Source organism: Orbicella franksi, chromosome 13 (genome assembly GCF_964199315.1).
Source record: "Orbicella franksi chromosome 13, jaOrbFran1.1, whole genome shotgun sequence".
NCBI lineage: Eukaryota > Metazoa > Cnidaria > Anthozoa > Scleractinia > Merulinidae > Orbicella > Orbicella franksi.
This window is the reverse complement of record NC_138157.1, coordinates 20,123,521-20,138,520: the sequence shown is the minus strand read 5'-3', so window position 1 is coordinate 20,138,520 and position 15,000 is coordinate 20,123,521. Positions and strand designations below refer to the sequence as shown.

The 15,000-nt window shown below is 36.0% G+C and overlaps 2 long non-coding RNA genes across 3 annotated transcripts in view; both read right to left on the bottom strand.

The window, feature by feature from the left end:
* Positions 1-430, bottom strand: part of LOC145464933 (uncharacterized) — a 19,357-nt gene extending 18,927 nt beyond the window's left edge. The window contains exons 1-2 of one of the 2 annotated variants that reach the window (XR_014041472.1): positions 367-430; positions 5-102 (exon numbers count right to left, since the gene is read on the bottom strand). This is a non-coding gene — a long non-coding RNA (uncharacterized LOC145464933). Of the gene's footprint in view, positions 1-4; positions 103-366 lie in introns of those variants that run through there. The other variant, XR_014041473.1, reaches the window with a different exon arrangement.
* Positions 431-7,038: 6,608 nt separating this feature from the next.
* LOC145464910 (uncharacterized) overlaps positions 7,039-15,000 on the bottom strand; it is a 12,198-nt gene continuing 4,236 nt past the window's right edge. The window contains exons 2-4 of the long non-coding RNA XR_014041466.1: positions 13,115-13,212; positions 11,417-11,537; positions 7,039-8,541 (exon numbers count right to left, since the gene is read on the bottom strand). This is a non-coding gene — a long non-coding RNA (uncharacterized LOC145464910). The remainder of the gene's footprint in view (positions 8,542-11,416; positions 11,538-13,114; positions 13,213-15,000) is intronic.

Genomic DNA, 15,000 nt, shown 5'->3' with positions numbered 1-15,000 from the left:
TTACCAAAGAAAAATGCCACTGAAAGCAATGTTGTCCCAAGTGACAGGCAGTGCGCTTCTACAACATTTGGCTGCATTTTCCATACCATTCTGAGCTCCTCTCTGTCCAGATATTAAATGAAAATCAAGAACTGAGCAAACCATGCACATGTAATTTCCACCTCTACAATACACGTACCACGTAATAACAACCTGAAATCAAGTATGCAGGTCACCATATGGGAATGGGACATTTACATTCCAGGGTGTATAAAACAATAATTACACCGTGAGCTGACCTTGGTAGGGCCAGACAGATTGATATGAGCCAGTCTGGAAAAGAGCTGCCCATCCTAGCTTAATAAAGGTGGTTTGATAAATACTTACTGACTGAGTTAGGTGACAGGCCGGACAAGACAATATTTGGCTCTCAGTCATTTTGCCACACTTGGCCAACCCATCATGACCTTCCTTCCCGGCACTCCCACTCAGGCAACATGCTCACTACCCAGAAAAGCCACAACAATGCAAACCATGCAAGTTGCTGAAGATGTTTTATCATTAAAGTTCTGTTTTTAACCGCGCGGCCATGGGCCGAACGCGGTTCTAGGTTTACCCGTGGTTTATTATTTATTTTTTTTTTGTCGGTGACCAGACGCAGACCTCCGCTCGGCCAAACTTTGAGTCACGTAACGTGTGATGTTTTTCCGCCAGAAGCTGTTAAAACATAAATACACAGACAATTTTACGGATATTGTTTTCTTTTTTGTGGGTAAAATATATTTTCTTTTCGTTTTATCAAAGCGTTGGATTTAAAGGGAATAATAAATATGCTGAAAAAAGGTATTACGTCAGCCATGGAATGCGCTGACGTTGCAGCTTTCACTTTCGCTACGTGACAAATAAGATCGTGTTTACTTTGCAAGTTTATTTCGGCAGAAGCGACGGTCATTAATTTATTTGTAATTTTGCGAGTATTTCTTGCGGTTTTAGGCAAATGAAGTAAATCCTTTGACTGTTTCATCGCAGCGAGTTCATAGATCGGAAGGAAAATTAAATATTTGCAAGCCAAGCAAAGAACGTGTCAGAACGTGCAAAGATTACGTCGTTGATAGGGAAATAACCACCGTACTAAAGATAGCCGTAGATAACGCAATTCTTGAATTATGTGACTCGTGTGACTTCTTTGCTAACCCTTAACTCAAGGGAAAAAAAACAATTAAATTTAATCGTGACTTTAAAGAAAGAAAGCGGTTTGTAATAGTGTTCGTATCTTCATGCCCATACATATCCCGAAGAAAGTTCCAGATTAAGACTATTACGTCATCGGAGATGTCACAACGGCTACGACTGATGGTGCGATAATAGAGTTTGTGTTGATCAAGTGCTGTGATGTCTACAGTAATCAATGAATCATCAAAGATTGCTTTGGAATATGCACTGCGTTGCGACTGTAGTACTAAGAAAACAGTTAAATTTTAAAAGTGCGGTTATAAGATCTAACAGATCTTCTTGTTATCTATAAACCACACAAAAGTTAGAAAACTCAAACTATGTTGTTCATGTTTACGAGTCTTTTTAATTTCTGAGACTCGTAAATTATTAATTATGAGTACTGAAGAGTGACATGTTTATTAGGAGTTAGAGTGGTAACTATGTTGTAAAACCATAGCTGCTTACCAAAAGCCACAAGAACACAGTCGTGCTATTAAACAACAGATAGGTCTTTCAAGGAAGAAATCATGTTTTATCACTGTTAAGTTTTCATCTTCTCATAAGCAAAGTGAGAAATTTGCCACAACCGTCAGACAGCTAGAACTGGATAACTCCTTTTTGAGAAACTACATGTATTAGAACAAGTGAGCAATGGAATGTGACTTTTTCATTAAGTGCAGCCTACACAAAAGGCATTTGTTGTGATTATCAATTATAGCTGCTAAAGAGAAAGGAAACAAATAGAAAATAGGCATAATTGAATTACAGTTCCATTCTGGGCATGACAATTAATATTGTTTTTAATTACTTTTAACTGGCAAATAGCTTTAAAGTTAACTTATCAAAACTGTAACACTGCATGTTGTTGAACCAGGAGCCCAATTTTACAACGTAATTTTAGTGTATAATTTTTCATGCAGCTACAGCAAAATTATCATAATGTGAATGTAGGAATGTTACAACATTAAATTGCCATTAGTTCATCCACTTAGTTTGCTTATAATAAGAACATACTTCTGGTTCATTGTCTATTCCTCTTTTCATTTATCAATAATTTTACTTCAACAGAAATGTACTATTCTTAATTTGAGATTGAAAAGGAATGGGTTGTTCGTATAACCAATCTCAAGTGACCAAGACACTTATTTAGAGAAAACCGCATTGTTCAGGTCTAAAGGTCAGAAGAATATAATTACACGAGATGCACATTTTATTTTCTAGTAGCTAATCAACCGGAAAGCGGTATAGAGCATAATTGTCTGATCACTTAGTGACCTCAGGACTTAACCCTGACATTGCCCAAAAACAGGAGTAAATAACACGTATTGAAAATACATGTAATGATAACTGTTAATATGAGTACTTCATCGAAATCCCTGTATTAAATTATTAATAAACATATAATAGTTCCCTTTCAGTGCAACAGTGGTACTACTTAATCTTATCCAGTATTACAAGTTACATGTAAGCTGTTTGAGTTTGTTATGTGGCATGAAATAAAAGGGAACTGAAATACAATCCAAATATTATTTTTGATGGGTTCTGCTGTCAATTTTCTCATGAGTAGACTCTATCTTTCCATTCAGTTCACATTGCTTGGTGTTTTTTGTATTTCCTGGAGTATCGATTCCTTATCAATCATAGTATGGATGATTAATGATGAGAGACTGTTTGGCACCTCAAAGAATGACTCGTTAACCACAACAGAACCAAAGCGGAATCAACGTAGCTAGACAGGAATGCAAAATGATATTTATGTCGGCAATTCTTTGCTAAGTTCTCAAAATAACCAGAAAATATGAACATTTCTGTCACGTTTCTTACTGTAAATTGTTTATTGCAGTACTTTTGCAACATACAGTGGAATCCCGATTTTTTGAACCTCCAAGGGAAACAAAAATTGGTTTGAAAAATCGGATATTTTGAGGTATTGGGGGTAAAATTACAGTGTTCGACTGAGGAAAGGGAAACAACTTTGATTTGAGTTATCGGGAGGTTCGAAAAAAAATGAGGGTTTGAAAAATTGAGATTCCACTGTACATGTAGATTTCTTTCTAAAGTACATATAAAAGATAATTATTATGTTCAAATCTTTAATGATCGCTGTTCAGTTTTAGTGGTCTCCTTGTTTTATGAAAAGATTAATAATTTACAGCAAACTAGGCCACAAAAATTATGAGAAAAATTGCCAACCTTTGAATCTAATTGGATGATATCCAAACAATGGTTTCCACAAAAGCACTTTGAGAAGACGTACCCATTTACTGATTAGAAAATTATCTAACTAGCAAAACCAATTGTGACATTTCTACCCAATAAGATTCCAAAGTTTCAATGCACTGACAATAGTTTACATGGCATGGCAACGTATGTAGTTTCAAAGTTCAGTTAAGGTTTGTCCACAGTACGGGTACACCTAAAACACTTAGGCAGGATGTCTTCCAGCGTTTTTCTTAAAAAAAAGAATGCAATTGAAGCTGTGTTTTAAGACTGAACAATCAGAGAGAATTTCAATGCACATCTCAACCATAATTTTACTGGCACTTGCTTTATACAAGTGTACTGTGGAAAAAATGCCACTTGGCTATAAACAACATTATAAATTTGCAGGCTTTTTTCCCTAAAAATGAATTTTAACATTTTTCAGCAACGGTTAATAGTTATACATTTATCTTTAGCATTTTACTTAAAGTAAACCGTACCATAACTCTTCTGGAATAATAGCAAAGCACTTTAAAAGTGCCATTCTGGTGCGAGGCAAAGGGGGGCCCTACTACTGACACCCCTCCCCTCCCCTATCCTCCCTCCCCCATAACAACTCTTTTATGGAACTATCTCATGAATATGGCAGAGAAACACGATTTCAAATCGATACGGAAAATCTATTGAAAGAAATACAAACGAACAGTGTAAACGTACTTTTTTTGACAAAAATGATAAAGCTAAATCATACTTTCCTAGAGCTAAATGCAGCAGTTCCGTTGTTTTCGGGAATCAGCCTTGTTCAGCAGCTTTCCTCAACTTTATTTTGTTGGACATCATGACACTTGACTTGACATGCTCTTACGAAGGTTTTTAGCCACAAACCACCACTTCAGTTTAACTCCACAATTGCCAAAATGTAGTTTCATACGGTGGCAATACCTCAAAATAGCTTCTAAGAACACTTACGAAGCAAAATAAACTCAAAATTACCGCCAACACAAAATTGTCTTCATGTCTCCTTCACGCTAGGCTCGAAGTGATCACTGGGAAGACAAAGTGCTACTGTCTAAGGGAGCGTGAGTAGAAGGCCTGCAATTCGTGCGAAATGCTTGCGATTCTTCGGTTTTGTTAGCCTACGAACAGGCTTCCAGTGAGGACAGTCAGAGCGGACACTAACCGCAACATACAAAATGTTGTTACGTGTGTGACAGTTTGTCATTCAGTGCTATGTCTTTTAAATAACCGAATTCTACAAGATGGAAACGGCTTGTTCAAAACTGTAAATGGCTTGTTTCCCAGAGAACCGTAGAAAACCGCAAGAAAAAGTTGTTATTGCCTTACGATTACTCACCCTAACTAAATTATGACTTTCGGCTTACAGTTAACAACGTGCCATGCTTTCCGAATTTCAACAGAATTAAAAGTGGTTCTTCATAAAGTTACGTTTAATTCTATGATGAACGGATACTGCAAAAAACGTGTGTTAAAAACATCTTTAACCTTGATAAAATGTGGCATCTATTTTCTTACATTTTACGATAGCCGTTGATAGCTTCTCACATCAATCGAGAATGTGGCACGATTAGCAATCTTCAAGGACAATATTTTCGACAGGTGGTTAGTTGTTGTCACCATTAATTTATCGGTCTATGGGTTTTACCGTTTTATCATTTATTCTTGCAAATGGTTTCTCAGTTTCTCTATTTGATTCCGTGTTGTTTTAGAATTTTCGTATTTCCTGAAGTATCAATTCCATGTCAATTCTAGAAATAGAAATAATTAATGATCACATTTTTCAATGATAACAAGTTCGAAGATTTATCATTTAGAAGACACAGCTACTCCAGACAGGTTTTGAATCATGACACTCGCATGTTTACTCAGACCAAAGGCAATAACTTTATCAAAATTGCCATAAACGAACCATTTTAAAGTCACACTGGGGCAATAAGTGAAATTTCTCTCTTGACAAAAGAAAACTGCTGAGGGCTTTTGTTCTTTTGTGATGTTCTATCTTTTCAGTGGCGTACCGGTTTCATTACATGATTAATTACGTCAAAACAATGCGTTTAAAATAGCTGAAAATTTTCCAGAACATTGAGGTTGTTAATTGCCAGTGGACAGTGTCCAAACAAGCATTTCCACCAAAGTGCTTAAAAATCTTGTGAAAATGAGAAGATAATCCCTGTTAAAAGAATTCTGACGTTTCTGCATGATAAAACGTGAACGAAGACTCGAGAAAATTGCTTTAAGTGCCAAATATTCAGTTTATCTGGCGGTTTATTTAATTGACTGATAACTATATGAAACAAAGGACTACGTGCTTCAAACACTTGAGCAAGCGTTGTTTTGTTTCAAGAGTTAAAGGCTTAACTTATAAGTTCAGAATATCGAGAGGTGTTTCTCGCTCTTTGTCCTCGTGCTAATATCACTGTATATTTTAAAGCATCATGAACTCACTTGATATTTTGCACTAGTACTTGAAAAAGGTCTCTACAAATGCCATGAACAAAGAGATATCCCACTTTTGCAAAAACCATTTCCGAGTCCCAGGTTGAACTCTCCTGTTCAAATAAATAACATATAACGGTTTTGTAGATATTAATATAGAGTGGCTTTTGGTGAGACGTTCTTAATTAAAACAATGCTGCTCCTAAAGTTAATGAGATTTATTGAGTCACTTAGTTTATAGGAAATATATCTTTATATCTTGGGTTTCATAACTCATATGTAACCTTTCGAGTACGTTAAACTTATCGGAAAAACTGAAGAACTCAACTTAGTCTAAATCATAAATCAACACAAAGGCACCGCAAGCAAGGAAGGACGGTTTTGATTTCACGCGTCAAGTTGAAATGATTTATGTCCAATTTGTCTTAGAAAGAAAATACCCCTGAGGACAGTTATTAATTGCCGTCTAACCTCTTGGCCTGTGCCTAGTACACATGCAGGCTTAGTACATAGTTACTGTATGTGAAGTCATACGATACAGCACTTATCTACCTCACATATGTTCCCAGTTCGTATTCAATGGTTTCAACTTGAAAAATAAGAGATTGAATTGACGATAAAGCAATGGAAACATGTTTACATGTAAAATCATTTTACCTCGACGGTGGGAGCGTCCGAAAAAGTTCTGCTTTTTTCAGATTAGAGAGAGAATTTTTTTAAACTATTTTTTCTACGAATTGAAGGGAAAAAAAACGTGAAGATTATTAAGAAAAAATTAACAAAACAAGACTACAGAATCGCTAGTTGTCAGAAGTGTTTAGGTGAACGGAATAAAAGAGAAATAAAGACAGCATATTATCGACGAAATATTTTCAAGTTTGCTGTTGACAAACTGTCTTATTTTTCTTGATTCATCTTTGGTTTTCTTTTCACTTTCTTTCCTTAGTAAATACACAGTGTGATCTTACTTTGATTTAACTGAAATTGTGTACGTCAAAAGGAAGAAAAAAACAGAAAATAAAGAAACATACGAGTAACATCTCGTGACAAATTAAATCAAAAAACTAATTTAGAGCTAATATAATTTCGCCATGTAAGTGGTGCAAATATCGAGTACACGCCCTATATTTACACTTAACAGAATAATTGTGAAACGCGATTCAGTGAAAAACTGAACTGATGGCACAAATCCCCAAGTAGCCAATAAGCAGAGGCGGCAATCGCTATTTGCCATAAATCCGAATAGTAAAGATACTCTTAATGGTAATCTGGGGCTTCTTTCTACAGACGGATCATCCGTCCAGACAAATTATCGTGATAGTTCCTCTTGACCCACGAACTTTCGTGGATAATCCATCTAGACGGATGATCCGTGTTTTCCCGTATTTATACACAGACGAATTATCGGAAGTACTATCGTTTTTTGTCCAAGTTTCATCTCAGACGGATGGTCCGTCTGTAGTATAAATCCGGCCATTACATACAACACACTTACTTTGTCAGTTTAATCAAAATTCGGTTATACAAACAAAATATTAAAATTCTCACTTCAGTTCGGCGCTGATTCCGTCTACAAAGAGTTTCAGAGGTGAATCGAAATTAGCGAGGAACGATTTCATCATCAGGCTGCCAGCAAGAGGGGGGGAGGGGAGGGTGTTAATTAAGTTAGTTAATGTTTGTTGATATGTTTGTTATAGAGCGTTTTCACATGACGTCACGGCAGCCATATTGGTGTTCCAAAATAATGAAATGGCGGCCATGTTGGTGTACCAAACCAATCCTGTGGGAATTGAACTCTTTTCTTATGTAAACACTTCCTTTTGTTTCAATAAATTTGCATGGCTCCTGACCACGTGAGTGAAAACGCTCTATAGTTAGGCTTTTTGAGAATATAGTTCCTTGATTTCTCTGGTTTTTTTTTGTTTTAATTTTCGAAAAAGACCATAGAGAGATGGTGCCAATCACGTGGAAATTATGATCGGAGAAGAGTCGCTTTATTGTAGTCTTTATTACATATGAAGTTCTTCTACAACAGAGCTTCCACAAACTGCAGTAACTGTTTTACTTTACTGGTCTGTTGTAAACGTTTTCTCCTAGTGACAATTCAAGTTCGCCTCCAGAAAGTCTTGAAGTCGACCTCTGGCTAGAAAAATTTAGTTGTTTAAAATAAAGAACCGTTATTTGTGTACAACATGCAATTCAGTATTCTTAGACAAAATGAAATGGTTCACCAACAATTTCTTAACATTAATTTCAAATTCTCTTTCATGCAGGCTCTCAAACACTTAAAAAAATAATAAAAAAAAACACTGTCTTGTGGTTTGTTCAGACTCTCTTTCTCTCCGCGGGTTCAACGATCGAATTAAAATATGAGAAAATAGAGGGCTGTGAACAGTCTACTTATTCACACCTGAAGTTGACATTTTTTCCGACTTCCTTCTCAATTTCAGCAAAACTCTTTAAATCTGCAATTTGTAAGGAAAAGCGAGATGATACTGAAAACCTACCTTAGCAAACAAGAAAATTTCCATTGCAAGTTAGAAATTAACTCGAATTGAAATAGCACTAGTAGTGTGATATCACTCTTGACGAGAGAAAACAATTTCACAGTATAACTTTGATTCAAACTGTTGCTTTCTCCTGACAGTTGTCATTTTCACCTCACTCTTGACATCAGGATGAAGCGTGTCACTGAAAATAGAATAAAAAATAAATAAACCGTTAAATTTTAAACATGCAAATTTGTGTTTAATATAATCGAAAGAGTTTCATCTTGGTTAGGATTACGTTATACACGTAGCAGACAGTCAAGCCAAACTTCATTGTTGCTGGGTATTTTTCGATTTCGAAGGTCGCGTAGAAGTAAACACAGTGGTAATTCTTGACCTGCGCCAGATTGAAACAGGTTTGCCGACGAAACGCTGAAGAAAGATAGATTTTTCGGACCACCTTTCCAAAACCAAGTAATTGCGATATCCACGTTTAACGAAAATTTGAACAGAAAATTGTCCAAAATAGCAAAGAAAGTTAAGTCAACTTTCATTGCTCAGTGGTTACTTGCCTCTCCTTTCCTTTCCCTTTCCTTTTACGCTCGTACAAGTTATGCGTAAAAGAACGCCCTATTTCCTTCAGATAACAGGGCACATTCACGAGAGCCGCCGTGAGGCTTTCTTAATTCCTCTTATGTTCTCATATTCTCACAGCAATACATATATGCTGTGCAGAATTAAAATCGTTCGATTTACCCCTTCAGAAATGACACTAGTGTTGTAAAAGGTTTTACGTTTTCAACCCAAAATTTTTTGGGGAATGGCAATCACCTTAACTTGCGCGAGCACGAGCGCGCGCGCGTCGTGTTAAACACATCACAATAGTCACTCAACGTACGCAGACACATTCAGTTGAAAAACACTGTGCAAGTTGCGCGTTAAATTTTAGTCTGATATTTTATTCTCAAATTTGTGATTATGGGTGTTTTACAATTCTTCAGACGTTTAAACTGTTTTGGTTCCAAGCAAAGAAAAGTCAAGTCCAGGTGAGAATCGTTATAGCTGCTTGTTAGGTTAGTTTTCTTCAGTTATTTCTTGCGGGTTTTTTTTTTTTTTTTTTTTTTTGCGGATAACAGATATGTTTGTTTTTCCTCCAGGAGAAAAATGGAAAATGAACTCTGCAATTTGCATGAAACAATCAGAATAATTGAAGAAGATATTGAAACTACAAGGTAAGAATTGTGATTGAACTTTGTTCACTAGACGTGTGCAATTTTTTTCCGCCCATTTATCAAGTAAAACCATCGTTCTGTGTCCCGTCTTTTCTAGTTTATAATAAAAATTCGACTTCGAAACAACAACGGGTCTCGTGTTCTACATTGAAGTTACAAGTTTGCACAAGAAAATGCTAAATAACTTTGCAATTGGCATGCTAACTGTTTCCATGTCTCCACACAGGAGCACTGTGGAGTTATGCAAGCAGCGACAAAGAGCAGCAGAAGAAAAAGGAAAGATGACGAGAAACACCAGAAGTCATCTGATGGCTCAAGTAGAACTCACTGAGAGTAGACTGGAGCAAGCTTTAGAAAAGCGCCAAATGCTGATGTCTGACATCATGTGAGTATAAAGAACTAAACGCAAAAAAGAGACTGGAAAACTGCAAGAATTTTAAACAGAGCTACTCAAATTCAACTCTTACAGAATAGATTTACTGCAAGGGTATTTTTGGCCTTTGCACTGTGTAAGTAGACAGAGCGAGACTATTCAATGTATCTTGGATCTGTGGGGAAACCTACGTCTTAAAATTCAATTTCCTAAAAACTCATTTTCGTAATCGTATCATAGTAAGATGTACAGTAAGTTAGCTTTAATACACGAGCAAACTAACGCACCACTGCCTAGCGCAAAGTAACTTTCAACTCATTTCAATATTATTAACTCCACGGTACATAGATAAACTCCCTTAAATTAAAAACACGTTGTTTCTCTTTACAGTGAATGCGGCATTCGTAAAATGGCGCTAGAAGAAAAACTGCAAGCCATGGAAAGGAAAGCAAATTTCTTTTGGAATGATCTGCAGTGCGGGGATCCAAAGGAAAAAGCCAAAAAATGGCGAGAAAATCTGCGTCGAGTGCGCTCACAGAATGACATGAAAAAGGCGGTGCCCCAGCCGCCCCTGTTTCCCATCCTGGACTTTGATGACGATGTGTTCGCAATATGGGAGGCCTCTCGAGAATTAAGCTGTGATGATGTCATCACAGAGACAGAGAATTGGGAAGAAAGTGCTCCAATCACTGAGACTTTCCTTTAAAAGGAAGCATTGCTATACGTGTTACTTTGAGAAACAAAAAAGAGAACTGTTGAGTTGAAACCTTAACCTGTATCTTAAATGCGACATTCCTGTTTCAAGGAATAAAGTGGCCTTTTTGCAATAAACTTCTGACAGGGATTGCAAAAGGATATCCATGGTAGTATTATATCCAGAGAAAAGTAGTTCATAAAGATATTATACAGTTCATTAGCTGCATTAATGTATATTTGCTTAATCAAGAGAAGCCAAATGAGTGGTTTAACTTATAAGACCTGTAGTATTTTTCAGAAGTTTAAACTGCTTTGGTCCCCAAGGTGAAAAGAAAGTAGCCTACATTCACAGAAACCTTCTGCAGAATCTACATATCACCAAAATTTTGCTGTAATTTTGAAAGTAAGCTCTATGCAATCTTGATTTTTTTTTTTTTTGAACCAGCTGGGAGAATGGAAAATCTGGAGCTAAAAAAATCAAGGATAAATTTCTACTAAAGATTTGCCAAGAGAGCTAAAAATTGCTTCAAACAATGAGGGGACTAGGTTGGAACAACTGAGGCTTTAAAAAAAATGGATTCAACTGTATCTGCAAATGTCGTGTATGGTCAGAGTATACAGGTACAACCAGTTCAGACTAAAAGGCTTGAAACTGGACCCTGCCCAGCAGCAGCAACAGATGTACACTCTGTGGGTTATTAAGAGGAGACCCCAAGCTACATGTATACCTGGGGTGGACAGATTTTACAGTGTCATGAAGTTCAAGTTGTAATTACCTGTTTGAGGAGTAGAGTGGCACTGTAGGCTTCTAGTGTTGTTTCCAGCTTATGATGCAGCTTCATGCATGCTGCCATGGTGTGTCTAGCACTTCAGTGTTATGGTCTCCACCTCAGTGTGCTGAAAGTAATTTGGACAGAAATTAAAAACCATTAGTGAAGAATGAGTAACATTAACAGCAATATTTGCAATTAAACCTTAAAAATTCTTAGTGCTAAAACAGGATAAAATACCAGGGATAGACAGGGATTGGCATGCTCAAGGAGAAACATAAAATTATGGGGGGGAGGGGGGAGGGGAAGATACTGTATACATGCATCATTTCATGCATGAAAGAACACTGAAACTATTTTGCTTCTAACCAATAAAATAAATGAAATATGCAGCTTGTTTATATTTACATTCTCTATGTAAACATTATTTCCCTGCTTTTGATTTCTCCTTTCAGGGTTGCCACTTAATGGAATAGACAAAATTCCCTGAGTCCCTTTTTCCTGGTTCTTTACTGACTGTAAAGCTATTTTCACTGACTGTGCAGGATGATTTTTTTGGCCATGAATTAACAAAATTTAGGATGGTTTACAGGTAATTTTTAAAACAAATTAAATTGCCTTGACTGCAGTATACAAAACAATGTAAAAATAATTTGCAGCAACCTAGAGATAAAATTCCCTGACTTTATACTGACTTTGAACAGGGATTTAGAAATTCCCTGACCTGATACAAAAGTTCCTGAATTTTCTCTGACCTTAAACAAAAATCTGATTTTCCCTGACTTTTCAGGACCATGGCAGCCCTGGCTTTATTAGAAGTGCTGCTTGATTTACTGTCACACAGAACACTAGTTTACAACAATTTTGATTGATTGCTAAGTATGCTTGAAAACTAAGCAACTACAATCAAGTTTCCTTTTTTTTCTTTCAAATATGGTACATGTGTCTCAATTCTTGTGACATCATGCACTAATTTATGACAATGTTCTATTGTAATGTAGAGTTTAAATTCTGTCAACCCAGACCATACTGGTGAAAATCAAATGAAAATGGATGACTCCAAATGGTTTGGTTCCTAACCATAAGCTTATTTTCAACATACTGTATCTGCAAACAAGAGTCTCGCTGCCACTAGTAATCTTCTTTTATCTCAATTATGGCATTATCAGTTACAAACTTCCTTTACTCCCATACACAAGAAGGTTTTTGTTTTTTTTAAATTAATCTTAGTTCCTCTGCTTTTCAAATGAAAACATTCCTACTACTGAAGACTGGAAGAAAGCTGAGAGACTTCAGAGTACATTTTTAGAAATTACAATTACAAGTGCCAGATGCATTTGCGGATAAACTGAATGGTGAACTGCGGGTGTCTTGTGACTACGTGGCCTGAATTGTCTGACTTTAAGGGAACTTATTGCTTTAGCACATCAAAACTGGTTTTTAAAACCACAGAAAAACTTTTTTTTAAAGAGTAGGTACGTACAGAGAAACCGGATATTATTTGGCATGTATACAATTTTTCTAGAACCATGTTCACACCTTTGCCAGCATAATAATATTTTAAAACTTTTGCCTTTTGCGGCCAATTCAGCTGACACCTCAGACTAAATGATGCCGTAAATCAAGAATTCTTAATAAAGGAACCTCATAGAAAATAGTGTCATTTATTAAAAAAAACAACAATAAGTAGAATGTTTGTCTCACCAAAGAAAAATACCACTGAAAGCCATGTTGTCCCAGGAGTCAGGCAGTGAGCTTCTACAACATTTGGCTGCATTTTCCATACCATACTGAGCACCTGTCTGTCCAGACATACATGTAAAATGTAAATCAAGATAAGAAAAATACACCATACATGCAATTTCCCCCTCTATAGGTACATTTTGTATATATGTACATTGTGCATGTAATAACAACCTGAAATCATGTGTACAGGTCAGGAATGGGACATTTACATTCCAGGGTGATGAAACAATTCTTCCATGAGCGGACCTATGTAACACCAGACAGATTGATAAGAGCCTGTCTGGGAAAGAGCTGCCCATCTTAGCTTAATAAAGGTGGTTTGATAAATACTTACTGACTGAGTTAGGTGACAGGCCGGACAGGAAAATATTTGGCTCTCAGTCATTTTGCCACACTTGGCCAACGCATGATGACCTTCCTTTCTGGTGTTCCCACCCAGGCAACAAGCTCAATGCCGGAAAAGCCACAACAACGCAAACCATGTAAGTTACTGAAGATGTTTTATCATAATAGGTTCTGTTTGTATATCTATAAACCACACAAAAGTTAGAAAACTGAAACTATGTTGTCCATGTTTACAAATCTTTTTAATTTCCAAGACTTGTTAATATTTATTATTAATTTATGAGTACTGAAGAGTGACATGTTTATTAAAAAGTTGGGTTGGTAACCCTGTTGTAAAACCATAGCTGCTTACCAAAAGCCACAAGAACACAGTCATGGTATTAAACAACAGATAAGTCTTTCACGGAAGAAATCGTGTTTTATCTCTGTTCAGTTTTCAACTTCTTATAAGCAAAAGTGAGAAATTCCTTTTGAGTAACTACAAGTATTAGAACTAGTGAACGTGACATTTGAATCATTCAGAAGTTGATTGACATTTATGCAATAAAATAGTAGGCACAGCCTACACAAAAGGCATTTGTTGTGATTATCAATTAGCAACCAAGGAGAAAGAAAACGAATAGAAAATATGCTTGATTAAATTACATCTGGGCATGACAAGAATATCATCTTTAATTACTTTTAACTGGCAAACAGCTTTAAAGTTAACTTATCAAAACTGCAACACTGCATGTTGTTGAACCAGGAGCCCAATTTTACAACGTAATTTTTGTGTATAATTTTTCATGCTGCTACAGCAAAATTATCATAATATGAATGCAGGAAAGTTACAACATTAAATTGCCATTAGTTCATCCACTTAGTTTGTTAAAGAACATATTTCTGGTTCATTGTCTATTTTTCTTTTCATTTACTAATTCAATTCAACAGAATTGTATTATTCTTAATTTGAGATCGAAAAAAGAATTGGTTTTTTGTAACCAATCTCAAGTGACATACCGCTTTGTTTAAATCTAAAGGTCAGAAGAATATAATTAGAAGAGATGCAAGTTTTATTTTCTAGCAGCTAATCAACCGGAAAGTGGTACAGAGTATAATTATCTGATCACTTAGTGACCTCAGGATTTAACCCTGACATTGCCCAAAAACAGGAGTAAATAACACATATTGAAAATAGTGATAACTGTTAATATGTGTACCGCACTGAAATCCCTGTACTTCATAAATTATAAGTAAATATATAATAGTTCCCTTTCAGTGTAACAGTGGTACTACTTAATCTTAGACATTACAAGTTACATGTAAGCTGTTTGAGGTTCAGTTATGTGGCATCAAATAAAAGGGAACTGAAAGACAATCCAAATATTATTTTTGATGGATTCTGCTGTCAATTTTCTCATCAGTGGACTCTATCTTTCCATTCAGTTCATATTGCTTGGTATTTTTGTATTTCCTGGAGTATTGATTCCCTATCAATCATAGTATGGATGATTAATGAT